This window comes from Macaca thibetana, chromosome 1 (genome assembly GCF_024542745.1).
Source record: "Macaca thibetana thibetana isolate TM-01 chromosome 1, ASM2454274v1, whole genome shotgun sequence".
In the NCBI taxonomy this organism is placed as follows: Eukaryota; Metazoa; Chordata; class Mammalia; order Primates; family Cercopithecidae; genus Macaca; species Macaca thibetana.
The window spans coordinates 177,793,339-177,820,062 of NC_065578.1; the positions used below are offsets into that span (position 1 = coordinate 177,793,339).

General features: G+C 39.6%; 1 protein-coding gene across 8 annotated transcripts in view; it reads right to left on the reverse strand.

Moving 5' to 3' along the window:
* Nucleotides 1–21,315, reverse strand: part of LOC126939910 (uncharacterized) — a 195,596-nt gene extending 174,281 nt beyond the window's left edge. For 6 of the 8 annotated variants that reach the window (XR_007720491.1, XR_007720489.1, XR_007720490.1 and 3 more), the window contains exon 1: nucleotides 9,952–10,074. The gene's annotated coding sequence lies outside the window, so the exon portion shown is untranslated. Of the gene's footprint in view, nucleotides 1–9,951; nucleotides 10,075–20,201 lie in introns of those variants that run through there. The other 2 variants (XR_007720492.1, XR_007720488.1) reach the window with 2 other exon arrangements.
* Nucleotides 21,316–26,724: the final 5,409 nt, after the last annotated feature.

A 26,724-nucleotide genomic window follows, 5' to 3' on the forward strand; every position in this document is an offset into this window, starting at 1 on the left:
AATCTTTATCGGAATTCTATAGTAGTCATTTCTTGATGATACATGTTGGTAAGCATAAATATTGGCTCAAAGAGAAGGCAGATTTTAAGGCATTAATGTTTACTTCCAAATTGACCAAATGTAATCAACTTACATCTTCATTAGCTAATAAGCTTTTCATGAGTGCTTATTTCTCTATATACCTGACTCAACTGGATAATCCACTTACAAAATATTTCTTAATTTCATAGGTTTTAAAGAAGTTGTCTTATATTAGTTGTTACTTTGATTTCTTTGATACTATTGAAGTTTATCATATTTGTGTTTTTGTTTTCATTTGTAGTCCTTGAGCAATTCTATTGTTCAAATATTGTGTGAATTGTCTCTTAATCAAGTAGGTAATGGGAACTTTTAACCTCTACAACATTCATCTTATATTCAGCACTACATCCAAAGCTTAGAGAGATATTTGGTTTTTATCACCCCTTTTCTACTGTCATGTTTAAAACAGCTCAAAGCCAGAGAGCTCATTTGCTACTATAAAGAATGGACAGTATGTTCAAAGGATCCAGCAGTTTGGCAGAATCAAAAGGCAAAGAGGCAAAGAAAAGAACTGTAATTAAAAGCACTTTCACAGGTCAAAAGTGTAAGCTCATTAATGTTTTACTGAGCAGATGGCATTAATGAGTAGCCAAAGATGCATGCTCATTATTATTGTCCCCATCATTGTTCCTTTGACATAAATGGCTCAGTAGATGTGAGATGCTTACCCAGATGATGAGATTCAATAATTAACATGGTACCTGGTCCCTTTTCCTACAGAAATACTAAATAGGGGCAATAAAGGAAAATGCATAAAATTAGAATAAGAAACATTCACACCTTATTAAAGAGATAACTTACCTCAGCATTATTTATAGTTACAAAAACACTGGAAATTTCTAATAATACAGTAAATGATTAACTAAATTATGGGACGACCTCTAACTAAAGATATATGCTGTCATTAAAATACTATTTTTCTGCAAAATTGTTAGCAACATGGGAAAATGTTCATAACATGTTAATTTTGTTTAAAAAAGCCAATTGTGTATGCATTACAATCTCAATTACATAAAATACGTACAATTATAAATATATGTGTATGTAAAGGACTACCGATTGTAGAAAACCCTAAAATATTAACTTTATCTTTGTGTAGGATGGTAATGAGTGTTTGACTTTGTTTTCTTCCTTTTACTTTTCTAACATATTCCACATATTACTTTTCTAACTGGAGAAAAACATCACCAGAGACTACTTTTTTAAAGAGAGAATTATATATCAAAGGGTAGTTTGATCACAGTAGTTACCTCTGTGAAGGGTGGCAAGACTGGCAACTTGCTTTGTCTGTACTATCAGAATACTTTAAAGCAAGAATATGCTCATCTATTACTTACATGATGAAAATCATTTATTTTTTAACAAGGAGAATTGTGGATTATATTTTGGATATTTTCTTTATTCTGTTCCTTCATATTTAATATTCAAGTGTAAGGCTCCATTATAACTTTGGATTTAATATAGTGAAAAGCAGTCTCCTTAGTATTAGAGAAAAACCTTGATTTTTAGGCCAGGTCTACCACTTACTAACTGTGTGACCTTGGGCTAGTCACTTAACCTCTCTGTGCCCCAAAATTGTCATATATAAAATATTAAATTGATATTTTCCCACCCATCAACATGATTCTGATAATTCTTATAATTTATATGAATGCTTGTGAGCTGTAAAAATGCTCCCCCAATGCAAGGTGTCATTTGGCAGTAACAAAAATGCACTGCCACTGAACAGAAAGGACACTTTTCAAAAGTTGTTTAACTTTACCTTCTGAACAAGGGAAATTCAAAAAGTGAGGGAGCAGAGAATTTAAAGAAGCAGGATGAGGGAAGCATGAAATTGGGAAGAAGTAAACTCCCGTCACAAAAAAAAAAAAAAAAAAAAAAAAGGAAAAATAAAAGCTAATCTCTCTCTCTCTCTCAATCTGAAGAAACTAAAAGTTCAGAAAAGTAACTTGTAGGATATTCTCATGGAACTAGATAAGAACCCAGACTTCCAATGTCTGACACACTGAAAGTACCAAACTCATGTTAATATACTAGATTTCAGCAAGTCTTCTTGAAAATTCCATACAGGACAGCTCAACACCACTAGGCAGACATTAACTCGCTGGAGGAATGACCAACCCCATGCTCAGAACAAAGTGGGGACTCCAGCTTCTCTCCACACCAGCCCGACATCTACTTACTGACATGTGCTCCTGTTACTGCAGATGAACTGCCCAAGCTCCTGGGCGGTCCTGGTTGCCCTGGCATAGTTATCAATGGTACCTTCATTTCATGCTCAAATACGCCCTGGTCTGGATCACAAAGCACATGTGATTTATAGGTATATATCTTATATATTTTAACCTATCAATAAGCAGTAGAGGGGATAGGTGGGTACCGAGAGAGATCAACCTGCTTACGGTGAGCACCAAGTCCTGAGTGCGATGAGCACTGTGTCAATAACTGTCAGCTCCCTTCAGCTGCCAAGGAATCATTTTAACCCTGGGATATGAACTAAAAAATGCCCCAGTGGAAGGAGCCAGTAGCTCATGGTCCATGTTTCACCTTAGAGTTCTCACACCCTCTCCTCTCACTAGCCAGGGCTCACAAAGATGATTCCCCATCTCCACCATTACCTAGCTCTTAGCCCTCAGACCTTGGCTTCCACTGATGGACATTTTGAGTCTGATTTGCTGCAACATCTTGATATATCTAATATCAATTATCACCTTGCCTCCAAACCAGCTCTGTCCTCAGATTTCCGCCATCCTATGAATGAAGCCATCTGTTACCCAGACCCAGGCTGCAGGGTCCTCTTCCACCTCTTCTGTGGCTCACCCCACAGCCTTCATCTCAGCCAGCTGCTCAGGTGTGTCAGTCACCAACCAACTTCAGATCTATGTGACTGGGAGACTCTAGAGACCTCTGCCCCTGGTCCCTGCAGAAGCTGTATTTGGAAAATCTTTCTACAAGTACTGTTATAATTACACCACTTCCTTTCCAGCACATGCATCCTCTAGAGTTCAGCCCAACTCATGCCTCCTCAAAAAAGCCTTCCCAACTCCTGCAGAAAGGCATTCTTCCCTCCTCTGGATAGCCATCAAACCTCTGATCTGTAGCATGAGCTCAGCATTTTTACCACAGCCTACTGTTGTCTCTTCTCTTAGTTAGAGGATGGTATTTCTGAGGGCTAGGGTCCTATCTCAGACATTTTAAAAAATCTCCCGCAAATCTAATGTAGAGCTTGATGTTAAGTGTTTTCCTTGTTTGGTAAGCTGAAGCACAACCAAATTAGACGATGTGTCCACTGAGAGAGCTTCAGTTACAAAACTAGGATCAAAATGCAGGCCTCTGAGAACGTCTCTTCAATCTTCCTTTTAAAGCTGTAGAAATATTCACTAGATTAGTCACCTACTCTAATTAATTTCATTAAACCCCTCTGAGCAGAAAAGATTCTCTGTAATCAATATATCTGAACAAATAGTTTCAAAGATGAAAAAAAGTGATTCATTTGCCCTAGGCAACACAGCTAGACTTTTTGATCTTCTGGAGTATATTTTTTATTTAAATATGTCTTCATTCTGGAAATATTATCTACATTTGTAATTGCTTAAAGGACAAATGGGTATAAGTTGCCTGAAAGAAATTAACATTTTTGACATTCAATATATCCATGAATAGTATATCATTTAGTTCCTCTTATTTTGAAACAGTCATTCAGGAAGCCTTTTGGTAAAGCAGGAAGAGAACTAGTCACTGAATATAATGTATTCCAGTCTGTCTAACACATAGCACCATCTAAATCTAATACCTTGTCCTTCAAGCATTTGTGTTTTGCTTTTTCCATGTCCCCTTCAAACTAAATTGTGATCTTCATGAGAGCAGGAATATTGCCTATCTGCTTCTTCAACAACAACAACAACAATGCTTGGTGTTTGGGTGGTGAAATTTAGTTTCACTGGGTATTTGTTTCCTCACAGCTAAATTTAAAACACTGATGAACTCCAAGTTTTCTCTTAGATTCAAAAATCCTATTATTTATGTAATTTAATGAGAAGCATAAAAGAGAAGGTTAGCCCAGGCACAGTGGCTCATGCCTATAATCCCAGCACTTTGGCAGACCAAGGTGGGTGGATCATTTGAGGTCAGGAGTTCGAAACCAGCCTGGCCAACATGGTGAAACCCCGTCTCCACCAAAAATACAAAAATTAGCCAGGTGGTAGTGGTGCATGCCTGTAATCCCAGTTACTCAGGAGGCTGAGACAAGAGAATCACTTGAGCCTCAGAGGTGGAGGTTTCAGTGAGCCAAGATCAGGACACTGCACTCCAGTCTGGGGGAGAGAGCGAGACCCTGTCTTTAAAAAAAAAAACAACTGGCTCATTTGGAGTTCATAGTAACGAAAAATATCCTCAATTAAGGCAGCAGCTGTTCTAGTTAATTGGTTATATTCCATGAAATGAAATCTTTATTTTTCATGTTTAAATCACAAAGCAATATAACCAAGCAATCTTAGCCATATAATGCAGTTTAGCTATTTATGTTGTTACTTCTAGACTTTGCAAGGCTAGACCAGATTCTTTTAATGCCTAAGATACTTTAAAAGTCTCAGCTACTCAGGAGGCTGAGGTGGGAGGATCCCTTGAGGCCAGGAGTTTGAGGCCAGTTTGCTATGATTGTGTCTGTCAAAAACCACTGCATTCCAGCCTGGACACTTAATAAGACCCTATCTCTTTTTTTAAAAAAAAGTTATTTTCTTCCTCTTCAAGTTCATTGAGGTCTTAACAGACCAAGGTAATTTTACTAAATGGTCTACAGTAGTTTGTAGTTTTGAATTATCTCCTTTTATAAAATCCTTTTTGTCGTTCAATTCTCAATCATTCTTACCATTTGCAAAAGTAAAACTTTAAAGTTAGAGATAATAAATGATTATTTGCATTGTAAAAGACTTCATAATTCCCCTCCTCCAAGAAAAGTACTTGTAAAATTCAGCTAACTAGCAAGCTATCTTAAAACCTTTAAGAATTCCATTTATTAAAAAGATAATCAATTTTAAACATAGCAATTCAATGAAATTAAAAAACCAATCTAACCACACTTTTGTTTCAAGCAAGAAGCTGCAAATGCTGTCCTACATTTATAAAATGGAAAATATATCATTAGGAAAAATGTAAGAACAGGTTATCAAAAGGGTGATTTTTGAGGGTGATTCTTTATGAAAAGAAGGAATAAATGATGAACAGGAGCCGTTCTAGATTCACAAAGAATGCCAACTTAAACTTATTCATTTTTTTGATAGGAGTACCCACTAAACTGAAAGATCAAAAGAATACTATAGTCATGGAAGGATCTAAATTTCAGTATTTCTGGATAACCTTACTGAAAGCATAGTGAAATGTGAGCTGATAATCACAGTTAGCTGACTTTATCTTTGAACGCCAAGAATGCCAATCAATACACTGATGCCAATTTAAAGGGGCTTGGTACCATGTTCTGTCTTTATCCTTGTATTATGGGGGCTTGGAGATAAATGACATACTAAAGAAATGAGTGTGTAACAAGAAGTTATGTGGAATAGCAAAGTCATAAGATAACGAAGTAGCTATCCAAAATGAATTCAATAGAACCAAAGCAGGCAGTTAATTTTACATGAAAATTATGTGGGTTACCAGTCATCAGGAATCTGCAAATTAAAGCAATGAGATAAAAACACTATACACATCTTTAAAATGTCTAAAATTGACAGGACTTAACTAGAACTGGAGATATGGAAAGCTAGAACTCTGCACATTACTAGTAAGCATACAAATGGTACAACCACTTTGAAAAATTATTTGGCAGTATGGTCTAAGCAAAACATATTTACCCCATGACCCAGCAATTCCACTCCTGAGTATACAACCACCAGATATGAGTGCCTGTTTCCAAAAGGCACGTACTAGAATAGTTGTGGTAGCTTTATTTTTAAAAGTCAAACAGTTGAACGAATAAATAAATTGTGGTATAATTCATACTATGGAATGCTACCTAGTAATAAAAAAGTGATTTTCAGCCTCACTCAGCTATATGAACAGAGTCACAGATGCACACATGAGAATTGGAATTGTACAATTTTATTTTTATGAAGTTCAAAACAGGCAAAATTAATCTACAGTGATAGAGATCAGAACAGTGGTTACATTTGTAGGATATTGACTATGAAGGAAGGTGAAACCACCTTTTAGGGTGGTAGAAAAACTCTCTATATTGCTCTGGGTGGTGGTCAAATGGATGTTTACATATGTAGAAATTCTTTGATCAGTGCACTTCAGATTACTGCCTGTTACTCTATGTAAATTATCCTTCAAGATTATATATATACACATATGTATGTAAATATGCATGTATGTATATGTATATATGAATAAGTTAAAAACTGCATTCAGATTCAAATAAACAATTCTATTGGCTAGAGGCGAAGAACCTAAACTGCTACACAAATGAAAATATTAATGAGTTTCAGTTGTCTACCTACATGACATGAGTAAATGGCAAGGATAACAGCTAATAAGATCTTAGTATTCATAAAAATGTGGTGTCAAGAACTACTCTATTGGGCCTTCTCTGTAGTATTTAGACCACACCTCGGGTATTATGGTTATTTCTTTCTGCAAAGCTTTAACATCACAAATTGGTATGCTTCTAGAGAAAAATAACCATATGTTGAACATCTGAAGCAAGTCTGAAAAAGCTAACTAAGGCTTTTCAGCCTGGGGAGGAAAAAAAATGATTCAGAGGGGAACCAGATTTATCCTATGTATACTCAGAAGGCTGAAGTAGAATTAATAAGTAGAAGTCGCAAGCAGGTTGATTTTGATTTACTATAAGGAAGAAATTTCTAAATTATAAAGCTTCCATCAAATTGCTGCAAGAGGCAATAAGTTGATCAAACAATGACCAGACATATGCCTATGTATGTCAAGAAGGTACCTTTCTCACCCAGTCGGTTAAATAAGAAGCCCTCTAATAATCCTGTTAATTCTGTTACTCCATTATTTTCCCAATCAACATCAGTTTATGTAACAGGAAAATTTGGCAGGAATATAGGAAATCCACAAGCAGCTTATTCTGTGCAGAAAGTCACTGATCATATCTTTCCACCCAAACAAGAGAGGCCTCTGTCCTATGGCTACAGACTTAATCACCATTCAAAGCCTTCATTACTTAGAAGAGCTTTCCAAAGTAGATAAAGCACATTTCTGAGGATGATAAAATAGAAGGGGCGTCTCTTGACAATGATTTACCTGATTGCCCATAATTTAAACTATAACCATCTTTATATAAATTGTTTTCTTTTTTGGTTTATTTCCTCAATCTATATACCATAATGTAGATTATAACTGAAAGGGCAAGATATGTTTTATTGCTCTCATCATAATTGGGCAGAATGTACTCCAGAATCATTGGAACAATTTAAATGTCACTAGCAACATATAAATATATGTATTTTTCTTATACCTCTATTAACATTGGGTTTTGTCATTGTAATTAATTTGTTTCTAACTTTTTTTTTTATTTTTTTAATTTTTTTATTTTTTTTTTTGAGACGGAGTCTCGCTCTGTCGCCCAGGCTGGAGTGCTGTGGCCGGATCTCAGCTCACTGCAAGCTCCGCCTCCCGGGTTCCCGCCATTCTCCTGCCTCAGCCTCCCGAGTAGCCGGGACTACAGGCGCCCGCCACCTCGCCCGGCTATTTTTTTTTTTTTTTTTTTTTTGTATTTTTTAGTAGAGACGGGGTTTCACCGTGTTAGCCAGGATGGTCTCAATCTCCTGACCTCGTGATCCGCCCGTCTCGGCCTCCCAAAGTGCTGGGATTACAGGCTTGAGCCACTGCGCCTGGCTGTTTCAAACTTAATAAGCAATAGTAGAGCTCTGAGTTGTTTCAACTAACATTTATTTAATTATTAGTGAAGCCACGCACTTGAAAGTATTGAAAGACTGGAAAAAATGCAATAAGCAATCCCGTAGTAATCCCATAATGTTCATTTTTCATTGCACAGATTGCATCTGTTTGAGCCAAATTGTTTACTGCTTAGACAGGGATTTCCTCTGTTCTCACAAGCCAAGTGGTTCCACAGGATGGGAAACCATCTTTCCTTGACATTAGGTAAACATTACATTGCGGTCTTACTGCCTCCTCATTATGCTGCTGTACTTTGTCGCAGGACCAATTTTTCCATCCATGGTTATAGCAACAGCAAATTTCATTACATAGGTCCACAGTGGACAGCACTCCCGTAAAGACTTCAGAGAATGCTAATGTGCCAATGCATACCAAAGAGAACATTGTTACAAACCAAATAGTTAACAGTGGTTGCGTCCGTTGATAGGATTGGGGGTAACTTTTTTCTTTTGCTAGTCTGTATTTTCTAATTTTTCAACAGTGAACATGGAGTACTTGTACAAATTTGTTTAAGTTATCTTGATCGGAACAGTGACAAGTGGGAGGAATATGAACAGAAAAAAAGTGAGAAAAGATTTTATCTCTAAACTATATTCTCTTTGTTGATTTTTTTAAAGGAAAGAAACAGTTCCCATTATAGGCACCATTGATGCATAAACTGTTACAAGCCATAGATCAAGGTGATGCAAAAAGTGTGGAAGTGGAGTTCCACAAAGACTTTGGGTTGTATTGCTGTAAAGGCACCTGCTTTTCTCAGGCAGAAGTAGAGAAGGAGAAGACATATCTATAATAAACCACTTCAAAGTCAATGAATATTGGATTTTATGCAACCATTTTTCTATTTCTGTCCTGAATGGCTTGAACACCAAGTTCATTGTCTATTACCAGGAAATACTCACATGTAATGGGACAAAAGGCAGGCAGAGAACCATGAGCACTTTGACCTCATTGTAGGCCACTTAATAATCTTTCTATATTTACATGTTCATATATAATTAAGCTTCAAGGGAAGGTATAACCGGGGGAAAAAAATCCAGAAATGGTCAGTGGGTTATTCTCCCTAAGTTTTGACAAGGCATTATAGCTCCCAAAGCCCAAACAAGACCCAAGGAATATGTGTGCTTCCCGTTGCGAAACACACAAGGTACAGGCTCTTCCCCACTTCCTTAATCCTTCCTCATGTACTTGCAACCAAGCCAGAATGCTGGATGAGGGGGCAATTCCAATGCACTTTTGTTCTATAATAGCAGAAATATCATTTTTTACTAATGCACACAAGGGCATAATTATTAGGGTGTACCTCTTTTTAAAAATAGAGCTAAAATTACTTTTAACTGTAATTACTTCAGCAAAAAATCTGACGCCTCAATTCAAAGTTCAAAATGTACATTTAAAAATATTCACAGTGCTTTTTATAAAGCCATTTAACCTTAAATGTAGCACAAAATACTCTTTAAGGAAAACAGTAGATATTGGAAACATAGACTAATGAAATCAGGGGGATTCAGATACCTCTTAGAAAATTATACACAGAGGGTGAAAATTTGAAAACAAAAATACCTTTTAGAAAAACGTTAAAAGAAACCTAATTAATAAAGTTCCACAAAGATGACCTTCAATTGAGGTACATTTTCAAAATCTATTCAAGTTGTAAAGCTTCTCATATAGAGGCCTTGGGACATCATGTCAGACATTCATCAGGTCCCAGGGCTCAAGATGTAAAAAATAAAAAAAGGGAAGTGTGCCAACCTGTGTCTGGAAGGTTAGGTGGTGAAGTCTTATAAAGAGAGATGAGGTTCAGGCTCACACCTGAACCTGTAATCCCAGCACTTTGGGAGGTGGAGGCGGGTGGATCACCTAAGGTCAGGAATTCAAGACCAGCCTGGTCAACGTGGGGAAACTCCATCCCTACCAAAAATTCAAAAATTAGCTGGATGTGGTAGTACATACCTATAATGCCAGCTACCCAGGAGGCTGAGGTGGGAAAATCGCTTGAACCCAGGAGGCTGAGGCTGTAGTGAGTCAAGATCATGCCACTGCACTCCAGCCTGGGTGTCAGAGTGAGACTCTGTCTCAGAAACAATAAAAACAAAGAGACAAGGTTCAACAGAGAACCAGCAGACTAGAATAGACTAGAAATTCGCTAGAGGAGAGAAATGTACAGGCAGAGCCAAGGTCTCCGCTGAGCACAGCAGGGCAGGGCGCCTGTGCCTGCAGCAAAGACAAAGTGAGCCAGCAAAGTCCAAGGGCAAAAGCTGGAGATGGCTAACTGGCTGGTGTTACTGCAACTTCAAGGAAAACCACCCCAGCTGCTAAAGGGATACATCTGGGCCCACACCTAAATGGACTTTGCTTCTCCAGAAACCTCCGAAGAAGAAGGAAAGAAACAGGTTAGCAGAACCAGTGTAGTCCAGCTCTGGAGAGTGGGAGTCAGGAGGAAACAGAGAGGAAGAGCTGGGGTATGCAGAGGCTCGGGGTTACCAGAGTGCACCTTGGCTTCCCTCAGCGAGGCAGAAGGGAAAACGCAGGGGCTTCTTAATCATTAACTGACTCCAAACTAAGGAAATAAGAAGGAGTGCATGTAATCTGTTCCCTGAAATTTCCTTTCAGTAATAAAGGAATTTTGGCACTAAAAATCCTTTATTAGGAAGACGATTTGTCTGTTTCTCCTCTGCAGGGTAAACTGCATGAGGGCACAGCGCACCCATGCTCACAGAGCCCCTGGCCAACAGGAGAGTCGATGCTGATCCACTGAATGAAGGGAGAGGGACCTTCATTCATGAAGGAGTAGAGTAAGTTCATCTCAATACGGAGTGAAAGGGGTAGACTTCAAATCCCAGGTGGTTTTTCTGGAGGCAAATCCCCTTCGATGCCTCTTAAGGGTTAGTGTTACCCTAAAGAAGCAGCGTTGGGAAACCTGGAAGAGAGCCTTCTGTTTCCATGAATCTTCTGCTTTGCTGAGTCTATTCAGCCCACAGCTGACATGTGCTAGTCTCCTAAACATGTCAGGCTTGACATTTATCATCACATTTTCAAGTTTTGCAAACCTGCTTCTAAACATGGGTTCCCTTTAAACAAAACTACAAAGAACCCTTTATATTACATATTTTCTTTGATTCTGCCTGCATTAGCAAGCCAGCAAGAAACATGGGCAGTGAAAGCTCCTGACCATAGTGCTTTCTGGCTCCTTTCATGTCTCTGTGAGTTGTTTCTGTGCACTGTCACTTGGGAATCAAGCCTTGCACCAGCTACATGGCCAGAATTAGAATGGGACGTTCACTCTCTATAGACCTGCTATTGCTATACTCCACAACAGCAAAAGAAAGATTACAAAAACACAAATCAGATATTGTAAACACTTCTTTGTATAAAACATTTCCCCAGCTTCTTATCACTCTTACAATAAAATTCAAACTCCTTGTCATGACCTCCAAAGCCTTAAACGTCTAGTCCCATCCACCTTGCCAACCTCAGTTTCCACCTCTCTTTTCTCTCTCCCTCCCCATCCAAATGAGCTTAAATATGCTGTCGTCCAGGAGAATGGCCTACAACAAAAGACCTCATCATATTTTCTCTTATTTTACTGATTTTTTTTAAAGTTTTCATTGTTTCAAAAACTTTTAACACAGCTCTCAATCACTGCATAATCAGCATAACAAAATGTAGACGTGCAGTTATTTTGACAAGCCTGGATGAAAAGTTATGCTTCCAGTCTTGGTTTATGATTACTCTGTCACTTACATCACTCCCCCTTATTATCCATGCACCTATCATTCTCAGCTCCTAGTGATCACAGGGGCAGAGATGGTCAGAGCTAAGACCTACAGAGTAGACATCAACAATTCCACAAATATCACTGAGCAAATCTCTGCCCTTAAAAAGCAGGATCACCTCACAACAGAACATCATCTCATTATTTTAACACAGCACAGCTTTTTCTTGCTAAAAGGCATTTGGTCTATAGGATGGTTTGGTTTGGTTTTGAATTGCAGTGTTTGCAGTTGGTGCCCAGCTCACAGCTGGGTCTTCAAGCAGGCTCACTGCCCATCTCACCAACTGCTGCATTCTCTCATGGCTGCCAAGGAAAGAGCATTTTGCTGTTTCAGCATTCCAGGAGAACATGCAGAAAACACAAACACCAGGACCTTATAAATCAGGCTTCTTCACATGCTCTCAGTATGGACACAGCAAGTTTTAAATGCATCACAATGGACTTCAGGCTTTAAAATTTCTGGTTGGTGGCCAGAGGCCTAGTGAACTAGGGATGCCTATGCTTCTCCTGTTGGTAGGTAGAAGAGACACTTCACCATTTGGGAAGTGAACTTCAGTTATCACCACTGTCTCTTTAGGATTTGCTAAGAGCAGCAGACACCTTGTCTGCCAGAATGTAAGAGCATGAGAGGTAACAGCCAGAGCAGGCTGTCCTCAGGGCCCAGACAAGTTGGTTTTCTCTCCAGTCTTAGAGGCTTTCCATTGTTCTTGAAGATATCAGCCCATTTTCCATGGCCTCTCTTTTCAGTCTCTGGGTTGTTTCCTCTGAAACTGCCAGTGTGTAGGGGAAGCTGGTAAGATGAGTTGTTTAAAGTGTCTACTAGACTCTTTGCCTTTACTTTAAACCTGGCTCACCCACCACCCACCATGAGGCCAGTGGTCGACTATAGGAAGCCACTGTTCACCAATCACCATTGACCTGCTGGCCTTGATCCCCCCTCCATTCCAATTCTCCAGGCTCTGACCCCTTAGTCTTAATCTTCCATTCCTTTTCCTGTTGGCCCCAAGGTTTCATCACTGAGTTTAATCTCTTCCTCATGACCTGTCACCTTTTCTAGAAACAGTTTATGTTCTCTGTCTCTCTCCTCCCTTCCTGATCGATTTGACCAACTCTTCCATCTCTTCCCCATAGTGGTTTCCAGCCCACCTAATGAGTGACCCTTGAAGATAAACTCAGACATAAAGATGTCAACAAAAGATTTAACTTGCCAGCTCCATTAACCCTGACAGCTACATCTCCAGCCCTTCCTCCCTCCCATTTTCCTATATCTTTTGTGCCTGAAAGCCATATTAAAATCAAAGTTATCTTTCCTCTAAAACCAGATTTATTCTGGATGATTTCTCTCTTTCTGTTCGTGGTACCATCATTCTTCTGCTCATAGAAGAATGTGAGCTGCTCATTCATTCTCACAAAAGTCAGCATACCAGCCTCCTTTTCACTTGTTTTCAACCCAAGGACTTCACACAAGCTGTTCCCTTTGCCTGGATTGTTCTTACTTTCCTTCATTCCTGCCTCACTCCAACTCATCCCTCAAGTTTCACTGTCAGCATCCCCAAAACCCTTCCCAATTGCTAATTACACCAGTTTCCATTTCTCTGATAGTACATATTACCATCATAATCAAAATCAAGCTTGTCCGACCCACGGCCCAGGATGGCTTTGAATGTGGCCTAACACAAATTTGTGAACTTTGTTTAAACATTATGAGGTGTGTGTGTTTGTTTTTGGTTTTGTTTTCCTCACTAGCTATCATTAGTGTGTTTTATGTGTGGCCCAAGACAATTCTTCTCCTCCCAGTGTGGCCCAGGGAAGCCAAAAGATTGAACACCTCGATCTAAATATTGACTTGTGGAATTACATGTAGGATGTTGGTAAACTACACCTCCCAGTACAGTAGGCAAGAGCCACATGAGACTGTTGAGCACTTAACATGTAGCGAATCCAAACTGAGATGTATTATAAGTGCAAAACACATACAAAATTTTGAAGACTAACTACAATAAAAAGAATGTAAACTTTTACACTGATTACATGTCATAATATTTTAGCTATATTGAGTTAAATGAAATGTTATTAAAATTAATTTTACCTGCTTCTTTTGGCTTTTAAAAGTGTATTTACTAGAACATTTTAAGTTATAATATGCATTCCCATTATATTTCTACTGGACTGGGCTGTTGTAGACCTTAAGCCCCATGAGAACAAGGCTATTTTGTTCATGACTGTAATCTCAGCTACATTAGCATAGGGCCTGGCACATAGTAACTGGATTGGGGAATATATTTTGAAAGAATAAGTTTTTCTAGACACCTGGTATTTAAATCTAGGATTATCAGGCCAGGCATGGTGGCTCACACTTGTAACCCCAGCACTTTGGGAGGCCCAGGAGTTTGAAACCAGCCTGGACAACATGGCAAAACCTCGTCTCTACAAAAATTTAAAAAATTAGCCAGGCATGGTGGCACACATCTGTAGTCCCAGCTACTTGGGAGGCTGATGTGGGAGTATCGCTTGAGCCCAGGAGGCGAAGGTTGCAGTGAGACAAAATCACACCACTACTCTCCAGCCTGGGCAACAGCAAGACCCTGTCTCAAAAAAGTAAAAGTAAAAGAATAAATAAGTCCAGGATTCTACTTCTTAGAAAAAGAGTAACCAAGGATAAACAATTAAGGTGAGGGAGTTAGCAGCTCCCCTCTCCAGCAGTTTGTGCTGTCTGCTTGCCATGGGCATTGGAGCATCTTTCAGCCTGGGAGACTTCATTATGGGACAAGATCTAAACAGTCAGGCTCAGACAGTTTGTCACTGGCTTAAATTGATAGCATATCCATCTGAAAGTACTCAACAACTAGGGTTACCTTTCAAATTATAGACAATGATGGAACAGAAAATAATAAAAGAATCTACATAGCAAGAAAGGAATTAAGGGTGATTCTTTTGATCTAAGTCATTTTCACAAGTATGATCTCATGAGTAATAAATAGCTCATTTTCTTTTCTCAATCCTTAGTATCAGAAAATTCTTAATCTGAATTCATTATAAAGCAAAACATTTAGCATGTGGGAAAACATTTGAATGTGGGAAAGATGAGTGTCTAAGAAGCCTAGTGATGTCCTGAAAGACCATTTTTCTTCCACATGAGTTGGCTCACTCACATTCACAGACATGACCATCACTGTGAAGTGACTCAGCAATTTCAAGTATCTGTATTGCGTTACACCAAGTTCCCATGGTTGGCATTAATAGCACATTGCTTGAGGAAGGAAGAAGCCAAGCTGTCCTGTGATCCTGAGGACTAATCCCACAAGAGAAGCACTGGTTAGTCACAGACAAGAGAACGGGGATTAGAAGCTGTTCAGCCAGATGTGTCAGGTGACAACTGGAAGAGAGTTGCTGAGAGCTGGGATGCCGGGAAGGCAATCAACCACCAAGACTCTTAACACAAACATGCATTTCATCTGAAGCATCAAGAACTCCTTACTTGGCAGTATCACTGCCTTCCCCAATGACAATAGGAACAAAAAACATCACTTTAATGAGGCTTACAGAAGCGGAGAAAGCTACAACTCCCTCTTTCTGTCCTCATGTTTCAAAATCCACAGTTGAGAGACAACCAGATGGTATATCCTCAGAAGTGTCACAGTCATCCTTAAGCTTTCTCAAGAACACAGAAATAGTACTGGGCTAGAAATGAGAAGTTGGGATTCCTATTCCTCCTATCGGGTATTAGTTTGAGAATCACTGAGTTGACATGCATTAGGCCTGCTGTTCTCAGTGTTACCTTGGGACCGTGCTCACAGCAAAAATGACTTAAACAGCAACAGCCATATGACAGGATACCTCAGCTTCCCTGTGACTGAGGCTCCTATTGTTCCAAGAAAGTCTTGGAGGAACACAAGATCCAACAGGATGCCTTCATGTCCATGAGATCTTACCAACTCTACATCTGTCTTTCCCCACTTACCCAATAAGGATTCACACATTTTAGAGTAAAATTACAGAAAGGAAAAACACTCAAAGTTTTTTGTTTTTGTTTTTTTTTTTTAAAGACAGGGACACGTAAAAAGGGTACACAAGCCAAAGGCCCAAAGCAGGAACATGTTGAGCAACAAAACAAATAGTAGTATTGGATTTTAACCCATAGACTAAAATAAATACCCGTAAGTCCACACTGAGTAAGTAAATGAGTGAACAAATAAATTAGGGAGAAGAGACAGCTCTTCCTTACAGGAAAATTTCAATTAATGAAAATAGAAGAAATAGGGAAATAGAAAACAGCAATTAGAATACCACAATAATAACTACTGCAGGCAAGATCTAGAGATAGATGCTAAAATTAATGGGCAGAAGGTTGAGGAGAAACAGGATATTTGTAAAGTCTCAAAACATCTCTCCCAAGATATTTATAAATTTTAAAAGGGAAAATAGTAACTTTACGGAAGAGAAACCCGACAGATACCACCTTAACCAAGAGATCACGGCTAACAGCACCAGTAATAAGATACACTGATGGCTGGGCACGGTGGCTCAGCCTGTAATCCAGCACTTTGGGAGGCTGAGGTGGGCAGGTCATGAGGTCAGGAGATTGAGACCACCCTGGCCAACAAGGTGAAACCCCGTCTCTACTAAAATACAAAAAGTTAGCCAGATGTGGTGGTGAGTGCCTGTAGTCCCAGCTACTGGGGAGGCTGAGGTAGGGGAATCTCTTGAACCCGGGAGGTGGAGATTGCAGTGAGCCAAGATCGTACCATTGCACTCCAGCCTGGCAACAGAACAAGACTCCGTCTCAAAAAAAAAAAAGATACACTGACATCAGGTATCCCACGTTAGACTCACTAAGAAGAACACTGACCTTACTTTGGCTGTAATGCAATTTTTTACCAAAAATACAGAACCTCAATCTACTCACAAGAAAACATCAGACAAACCAAATAGAACCAAATATTTGACGAGTACTTTTCAGAAGCATCAAGGTCATGAAAGACAGGGAAGGACTGAGGAGCTGTCATGGATCAGAGGGAATTAAGGAGATGACAAGTAAATGAGACGTGGGCTCCTGAACTGGATTATAGAACAGAAACAGAGCACTAGTGGAAAACTGGTGAAATCCGAAGAGTCAGTAGCTTAGTTGATAGTATTGTATTGATGTTAATTTTTTGGCATTGAAAATTGTACTATGGTTTTCTAGGATGGTAACAGCTGGAAAATCTGGGCAAAGAGTACACAGGAACTCTATATATTGGCAACTTTTATGCAAATCAAAAATCATTCCAATTAAAAAGTTTAAAAATGGAAATTAAAAATTTGAAGAGGCCTGGCGCGGTGGCTCACATCTGTACTCTCAGCACTTTGGGAAGCTGAGGCAGGTGCATCATGAGGTCAGGAGATCAAGACCATCCTGGCTAACACGGTGAAACCCTGTCTTTACTAAAAATACAAAAAATTAGCTGGGTGTGGTGGCGGGCATCTGTAGTACCAGCTACTCAGGAGGCTGAGGCAGGAGAATAGCGTGAACCCAGGAGGCGGAGCTTGCAGTGAGCCGAGATCGCGCCACTGCACTCCAGCCTGAGCGACAGAGCGAGACTCTGTCTCAAAAAAAAAAAAAAAAAAAAAAAAAAAATTGAAGGTTGAATCCTAAAATTAAAAGTGCCAGAAGACATTTAAAATGTAAAAGACCAATATATTAACTAAATAAAATTTCAAGGAGATAAGGAGTTCACAACAGAAGGTAAATCAATGTACTGCTTCCTTCACTGAGAAAGTCTTGTATGAACAAAACATCAGGCAAATTAAACAGCATGTCTAGTGACCTGGTTGATTTACATTCTGACACAAACTTCTAATCTCCTCATAGACAGTCACAGCTTGCAGACAGTCACAGGTCCACAAACCACACTTGAGTAGCACCTTTGTGGACCATTATAAGGCCTTTGACTTGTATGTAGTGGAATAGGGAGTCCATTGGAAAGTTTTGAACCAAAGAATAATTTGATCTGACTTATATTTTAACAGAATCACTCTAACTCCTACGCTGATGACTTGATGACTTGGACCACAGTTGGATACAGTGGAGATGGTGTGAAATGTTTGGATTCTAGAAATATTTTGAAGCTAGAGTCAGTAGAATTTCCTGGCAGGTTGAATGGGTAAGAGACAGAAAAAAAGTCAACGACAACATCAGCATTTTGACCATTACAACTGGAAGGATGGATAGTTACTGTTCATTGAGGTGGAAAGACTTGGAGCAGGTATGAGGAGAAAGATAAGGAACTTGGTTCTGAATATGTAAAGTCTGAAATGCATATTAGACACCTGAGAGAAGATATCAAGTAGATAGTTGGACACAAGGGTCTGGAGTTCAGGAACTTACTCTAACACCCTTCCTCTTCCCAATCCTCCAGCCTCTTCAGATCAGACCTAGATCGGCCCAACTTATTTCTTGTAATTACTTATACCATGGAAAATCTTAAAACTATTGCTAGATGGAAATTGCTAGGAGTCACTTTACATTGGTTATTCCTTTTAATCCTTACCATTTGGCCAAAGGTTAGATACTATTATCCCATTAAGGTAAGGAAACCAAGGCTTAGGGAAGACAAATAATTTTCTCAAGATCATATGGCCAGGAAGTAATAGAATGATTATTTAAAAACAATTCTGTCTGCCCCCAAGTTCCTGTCCTGTAGAATGCCTTGCTGTTCAACTGCTGGACAGTCTCCCTTGGGAAGGTGGTCATGGAGATTCTTGTTCACATGGGCAGTTTGACTGGGTTAGACCAGATGACTGTGAGATGCTTCCCGGCTCTACAATTCTAGGTTTCTATAAAATCTATTTTGAAGTGGGAATACGTTTTGAAATGTTTTATGTCTTCTTTTTCCCCCTGAAAAATCTCTGTAGGAAGGAACCAGTTTCCAGTTCAAGAAAGGGAGTGGGTACTTCAAAATGATTATGAGCAATGGACATTTCCCTTCCCAAACCAGCTCCAATCCGTGGGCCTTTAAAATAAATTAAAAAAAAAAAAATCAGTGGTAAACCTATGGATTATATTGAAAAAAAAATCCAATGATGTTATTACCACTACCTTCAGTAAACATGCACAAACATCCTCAATTTTATCAGAAAGCAAAGACAGAAAGTGAAGACAGCGGCTATTTGAATAAAAATCATGAATTGCTGCAGGTGTATTCTTTAAAGCACTGTTTCCATATTCTTCTCCTTCCCCCATGACCCTCCCAACAAGTAGCCCTTAGTGACAGTTTCACTGTTTTTCACACCAAAAATGGCTTTCAAGTGTAGGAAAGTATCAGAAGGTCCCTGCTGGGCTGCCAGCTGGGCAAGTGTCACAGGTCACTGAACTCTAAAATGAGCTGTCTCTGCAACAAAGGGTCCCTTTCCCTTGGAACAACTTCAAGGAGATGGCACACTGCAGCCCTCCTTGCCCTTTTTGTATTCCAGTTTGATTAAACTGGGAATTGTTCTGTGCTTACCACTGTTGAGAGCACCAGGTGGTGGATTCTAGAGATAAAGGATTATATAGATCCTTTGTTAGAAACAGACATCTCTATTGTGTGACTTACAATATTTTAGCACAAATGCCAGGAGCTTCCCAGACAGCCTAACGGTTATGCACAGGAGACAATCAATAAATCCTATTCCCCACTCACTCATGGCAAGCGGGGGCTGCTGGTGGCTAAACATGGTCTAGCCACTGGCTAAAAATGAAAGAAACTGAAAAATGAGTATTTACAATGAAAGAAGTGAACCAAAGCAAGGAAGGAAAAGAGAAATGTATCCAAGATGTAGCAGCAGTTGATCTTCATAGAACCCGGGTGTCAGGAGAAATGAGATGATTTCTCATCTTGACCAGAAACTCCTTGTGGGACTGGCACCACGCTGGGTCAGCATTGTCTCCCCAGTCCCTCATGCAGGACATATTTGCTGAGGAGGTCTAATAACAAATGGAACGATGATAGCTAATGTTTATTACAATCGTTATTTCTGACTATAGTAGTTTTCTTTTGTTATTGCTGTGTTTTTGAGATGGGGTCTTGCTCTATTGCCCAATCTAGGGTTCAGTGGCCCAATCATAGCTCACTGAAACCCCAGACTCCTGGGGATCATAGCTCACTATAACCCCAAACACCTGGGCTCAGGCCATCCTCCTGCCTCAGCGTCCCAAGTGACTGAAACTGCAGGTGTGAGCCACCACACCCGGCTAATTTTTTTATGTTTTAGTAGTGACAAGGGCCCACCGTGTTGTTCAGGCTGGTCTCAAACTCCTGGCTTGAAGCATTCTGCCCTCCTCGGCCTCCCAAAATGCTGGGATTATAGGCGTGAGCTGCTGTGCCTGGCCTTTCTATTACTTTTCTATTGCTGTGTGACCAATTACCACAAGCCTAGTGACTCAAAACAACACACAGTCATATCTCACCATTCTGTAGTTCTGAAGTCCAAGAAGACTTGACTGGATTTTCTGCTGAGAATCTCACAAGGCTGAAGTCCGTGTGGCAGGCAGCTGGGCTCTTATTGGGAGGTTCTGAGAAGAATCGACTTCTAAGCTCATTCACATTGTTAGCTGAATGTAGTCCCTTGAGGCTGTAGAACTGAGTCTCCATTTCCTTGCTGGCTGTCAGCCGGGGTGTCTCTTAGCTCTGAAAGTGTCTATTCCTTCCCACTTGCTGCCCTCTCCCCTCAAAGCCAGCAATGCACATCAAGGCCTTCTCACACTTGGAAACTTCCCGACTTCCTCCTCTACCAGCCCCTGAAGAAAGCACTCTGCATTTAAAGTGGCTCGTGTGATTAGATTGGGCCCACCCAGAGAATCTCCTATTTTAACTCAATTGTGCCTACATAACAAGGGGGAGTGATGTTTCATCATATTCCCAGGTTCTGGGGATTAGGGGAGAACATCTTTGAGGGGCATTTAAGGAATCTTGCATACTACATTGGCAGACATTGTTCCAAGTGTTTCACATTTAATAATCCATCAATCCTCATAACAACCCTGTGAGATAGGCTCTACTATCTTCCCCATTTTATAGATGAAGCACAGAGAGACCTTATTTGCCAAGGTCTTCCAGCCCGTATGTGGCAGAGCCTGGATTTCAACTCAGGCAGGCTGGCTCCAGAGCCTTACCTCTTACCCACCATTGTACATTGCTATTCAATTAACTGTTTCTGGAATTATTGAATACATGAATAATTGAATTTGGTGTGGGACTTGGAGACAGTGCTAAGGATGAGTAAATTTCTTAATTTGTATGGAAAATTTTGTGCATAAATTGTATGCTAATTGTGAAGGGAGTCTGCAGAATCTCAAAGGCATAGGTCTTAGAGAAGTGCTTATACCTGAGAAATTCCTCCAATACAATGCCTTCCCTTTTCAGTCTTCAGCTGTTAGTAAGCAGCAACACTAAAACCGGAATTGCAAACATCTGAGACCAACGTGGAACTCTTGGAACTGCTTTTGACACTAGATCATCTCTTCCCTCTGTCACTTTCCTCCTTGGCCATGGCCCAGGACAGATATTGACAGTCATGAGAACAAAGCCACTATGGTCATTTGGATTCTAGGAAAACAAGAAGAAAAATTAAGAGAGTCAAAAATTGAGCCGAAACAAACGCAAGAAAGGAGAATGACGAAAAACTGAAGTCATTCCTCAAGCCTGAAATTTATTTTACATGCTGTTGTCTCTTTCTGTGAATCCTATTGTCTATTGCAGGGGTGTCCAATCTTTTGGCTTCCTTGGGCCACAATGGAAGAAGAAGAATTGTCTTGGGCCAAACATAAAATACACTAATGATAGCTGATGAACTAAAAAATAAAAATTGCAACAAAAATCTCAAAACGTTTTAGGAAAGTTTACGAATTTGTGTTGGGCCTCATTCAAAGCCGTCCTGAGCTGCCTGAGGCCCGTGGGACACAGGCTGGACAAGCTTGTTCTATTGCTTACCTGGGGTGTAGTAGAAACAATACTTGATTGAAACTCAGAAGACTTGAGTTCCAGTCCTGGCTCTGTTTCTTATGTGATCTTAAGTCACTTAATTTTCTGGATCTTATTCATCCCATTTGTAAAATACAAATAATTCGTACTTCACGGAATTTGGGAAATAAATATGATAGTGAATGGGTTGTGTTCCCTTTACAAATTGTGAAGTACAATACAAATGTTACATGCCATTATTGCACCAGGTAACCAAGGGACTGAGGGAAGGAAGGGATAGTACATGCCGAGCCACCTGACGAAGAGGGTACTTCTCCCAGTGTGATGATCTAAAATCAACATTGGCTTAGAAAGAAAGAGAGTAAGATCAAGAAGCCACAGACTACTCGCTAGTCTTCTGAACACGCATTTTGCAAAATAAAATACACTTAAAGAGTAAAAACTAGTGTTGATATCATCTTTATGGAGAAAAAATGGAGGCAAAGAAAAATCATTTGCACAAGTGGCAGAGCTGAAAGTCCGTTTTGGATATGCTGACTCTCAGTACAGTGCTTGAAGCCAAACTTAAATGTATCCATTCTATGTCTAAAATGTCAGGGGGAAAATGGTATGCTGGTTAAGAGAAGAAATTATGTTGCTTGAATAAATACTGAGACTCAGTTGCATCAAATTAGATGGAATACCAAAATGTTCATCCTCTCAAACCTCTACAGCTAAATGGTCAGCTGTGAGTATCAAGTCATGTGATATTGATTGTCCTTAAAACAGTCATATAATCTACACCTGAGAGGAGAAAATAGTTCTCACGTGCGATATCTCTCATGACACTTTGATTTTGGCCTTGTGAGACCCTGAGCAGACAGCCTCGTCAAGCCTGCTCAGACTTCTGAACTCCAGGACTATGAGAGAATGAATGGGTGTTGTTTTAAGCCAATAAATTTATACTAAGCTGTTACACAGTAGTTTGTCTCAACACACCTTTTTTTTTTCACACAGTAATCAAAAAGCTTAAAGAAAGTCACCTTGAGAGCACATTAGCATAAAAGTAATGACTACAATTCATCAGCTTCTGGCAAACTCACCATCGCTAACCAGCAAGTTCTAAAAACCCAGTGGGGGAGTGTACATGGCTTAAAGACAGGCAATCCAGAGTTCTCCAGCAACATCCCATCACCAGTGACATTAACATGAATATACTAACTGTTGTGCAATTAAGCTAATCAGCCTTGCAAAACAATTCAAGCCTACAGACTGTCTTTACTGTCTGACAGAAATACTTAAAGCACATTTCCAAAATAATCTGCAATAGCAAACAAAGCAGCCCAACAAGGTGGCTGCTTTGCGTTGACTTAGAAAGGGTCCTGATAGTCATGCTTCATGGAGAACTTCATGAGAAATGATACCACACCCCCAACACACACACACACACACACACACACACACACACTCCTCCCACCCAAGGTGACCACCTCAAGGGAAGAGACTGTGCCTTAACATCTTGTAATATTACCATACCAAGTGTTATGGATATTAACAAAGTTTAATGGTACTCACTACCTTCACGTTTATGGCCCTTCAAATAATAAAGTCAAAAATTTCTATAAACATCCTTAACCTATGTAGCGACTTCCACCTAACTTTAACATTGTAGACACTTTAATACTTCTGAATGTCAGTTAAAGTAGTTTTAAAGAAGGGCCAAATCTGAGAGGTTAAAAGACGGAGGAAAGGACTACCAAAAGAAAAAGTTACTGATTTGAACTAATTGAAGGCATGGAGTGCTGAAAACAGAAAGGCTTTCGGGTTCACTCTGAGGGATACAAGATGTTATGGTGAAAAGAGTATGCCGTAGACATGCAAACTCTAGCGGTGATACTCCAGGTGCATACTCTAGGTTGTCTTCACAACTCCTGAGCATCATAACTCGAGGCAAGTCCTTACCTCCCTGAGATTCAGTTTCCTCCTCTATAAAGTAACAGTGATAATAAATGAGTGTGGTTGTGAGAATTCCCTAAGAGAACATAAATGGAGGGTATCACACAACGCCAAGCACACAGTTGGTGTTCAGCATATTTAAGCCATTTCTTTCTGCTCATCATGATATACCAACAATCCACCTCCCTCTTTCCGTGCCCCATCCCCTTCAACACTGACAAAAAATGTGACCCACCAAGTGAGCAGAATAATATAACGGTATCACTCACCGGAAGAGAAAAAGAGGTACTTCTCTGTACAGGCAAGTGCCAGGAGAATGGTAAGTAAAGGACGGTTTAAAACCTGGCTTTATCTCATGTACAGTTGGGAAACTTTTGGCAAGTTATTTAACCTCTATGTACCTCAGTTTCTTCTTCTGTAAAATAGAGATATGAACGATGTTTATCTCATAGAGTTTGTATGAGAACTAAATGAGCCAATAGATGTAAAATTCATCCTTACAACAGTGCTTAGTACAAGGTCAACACTGGTAGTCAATGTTACCTACTACTGTTAACTATTATTATTACTCACAATAGCCTTGTATGTGTAGTAGCTAAAAGGGAATGAAGAAAGAAGGCTGGCTTCTGCCATGAGGCAAAACTGCAGAAAAGGTGTGGCAGCAACAGCAGACTATGCTGCAGGAGGGAGGAGCCAGTAAACAATGGAAAAATGAGCTATGGAAAGAATGGTAATAAACACCTGTATAATGTTCATTATGTGGCAGGCACTGCTAAGTATTTTATATATATTAACTTATTCAATTCTCTTAACAATCCCTTAAGGTTTTGACTCATTTAATCCTTTGAAACAAGCCTAAGTGGCAGACGCGGTAATTATTCTATTTTTCAGATGAGAAAACAGAAGAACACAGAGGTTAAGTAACCTGACTGAAGTCACACAGGAAGTGGTAGAATCAGGATTTAATCACAGACAATCTGGCTCCAGTGCCTGGGCTCTGAACCACATCATTAATGTAGACTATTGGCTGCAAGGTAGACTCACTGACACACTTATTCCCATTCCCTCAGAGATAGAAACAGGTCTGGGTTGTTTTCAGTGTGAGAAATGAGAATTCAAGCCATTTTTTAAAGAATGGTCAAATAAAGCCAGATGACTCGAGAGCATCCAAGCTAGAGACATTGTGGGGAGAGAAAAACAGGTTGAGATGGATAGGTTGATGAGAGGATTTCCTGGAGGAATCAAATAAGTAAAATTATTAATTGTTGCAAAAATTAGTATAAAAATTATATACTATAAAATTTTATTTAATTATTTTTAAAATAGTGATGAAGTACATGTAAAACTTAGTTTTCTAGCTTTGCAGCCTAGATTAGTCCAATTTCATACTGCTATGAAGAACATCTGGAGTCTGGGTAGTTTATAAAGGAAAGAGGTTTAATTGACTCACTGTTCAGTATGGCTAGGGAGGCCTCAGGTAACTTACAATCATGGGAGAAGGTGAAGGGGAAGCAAAGCACCTTCTTCACAAGGCGGCAGGAAGGAGAATGAACACAGGAGGAACTACCAACACTTATAAAACCATCAGATCCTGTAAGAACTCACTGTCAGGAGAATAGGGAAACTGCCCCCACGATTCAATTACTTCCACCTGGTCTCTCCTGTGACATGTGGGGATTATGGGGATTAGAATTTAAGATGAGATTTGGGTGAGACACAAAGCCTAACCATATCACCGCCAAACTTTCTTCCTACTTGAAATATCAGTTAGGGAGGAAATATGGCTTGAAAATTATATTCTTCCTTTACACTTACAATGAAATTAGACTTAATCTTAAAATAGGAAGACGAATTCCCAATTTCCTTTTCATCCCAAGAGAAGAGCCAGCTGACCCCAGGGGACACTCAACCCCATGGGGTCAGGCCACACCCCCTGAGACCCTCCCTAGGGCACCTTACATAAAAGCACCAACAGCTATGGCAACTGGGATGGGAGTGGGAAATATTGACTTCTACCATAGCTTCCCAACTATTCACCTGCTCCTAGATTCATACCCATCCACAGTCATCCTCCCCAAAACCTCCAGTCATATTTCTAAAAGACAAATCTGATTATCTTCCTCTTCTGCCAAAAATCTTTCAAAGGTTTGCCATCAACTATGGCAAATTAGTCAAAATCTTTAGCATGGACAACAATGTCCTCCCTAAGCAAACCCTCTTGGAAAGCTTATCTTTCTCATCCCTGGTGCTGCATGCTGTGTGGTGGTCTAGAAGATGGAAAGGGATGCTTGCTGTATCAGCAAAATTCTTTGTAGATTATGATGTCTCTTAACCAGCTTCCTAGTCTTAATTTATGGAGGCTTTGGTAGAGGGACTCAAAAGATTCCAGTGGGGATTCACTGGGCAGGGAAAAAAAAAAAAAAGCAGAGAGTATGTATTAAATCATAAAACACACATTTGCAAAAGTTGTCCTAAAGCTTTCCCAAGTCAGAAACTATAAATCCCCTTACAGCCATTTATTATACATTAGGGAATGCAGCTTTTTCAGATGTAAAGATGTAAAAAGTAAACATTTTAACTCCCCTTTTTTTTAAGTTCAGGTCTTTTAAAATTTAATTCTAAGTATTTGCCTTTTTGAATTCTGGTGAACTCAGCAGTGGTGGGGGCTAATCTAATTTAGAACCACTGTCTTTTCCTAGACTAAGGCAACCAGAAAGGAAAATCTCAATTGAAAATGAACTAAGAAATGTCTACATTGTTGATGGGGTGAAAGATGACTAACCTGCTAGTGGGCTTCATTATCATTGGAACCTGGGTCCAAAAACAAAACAAAACCCAATATAGGGCTTAGTGCAAAAACTGTTCTGGGAGTTAACATTGATATTTAATATATAACAATGATTCACTGAAACTTATTTGTATTATTTGATAGATACCTTCCTGGGCAAAAAGAGTCACTCCAGGTTGTTCTAAGTTACAAACTCCCTGAAAACTCAGAAGATGCTAATTTCATTTACTGAATATTAACTAACACTAAACTTGTTTGGAACTATATTTAGTACAGTAGTGAGACCA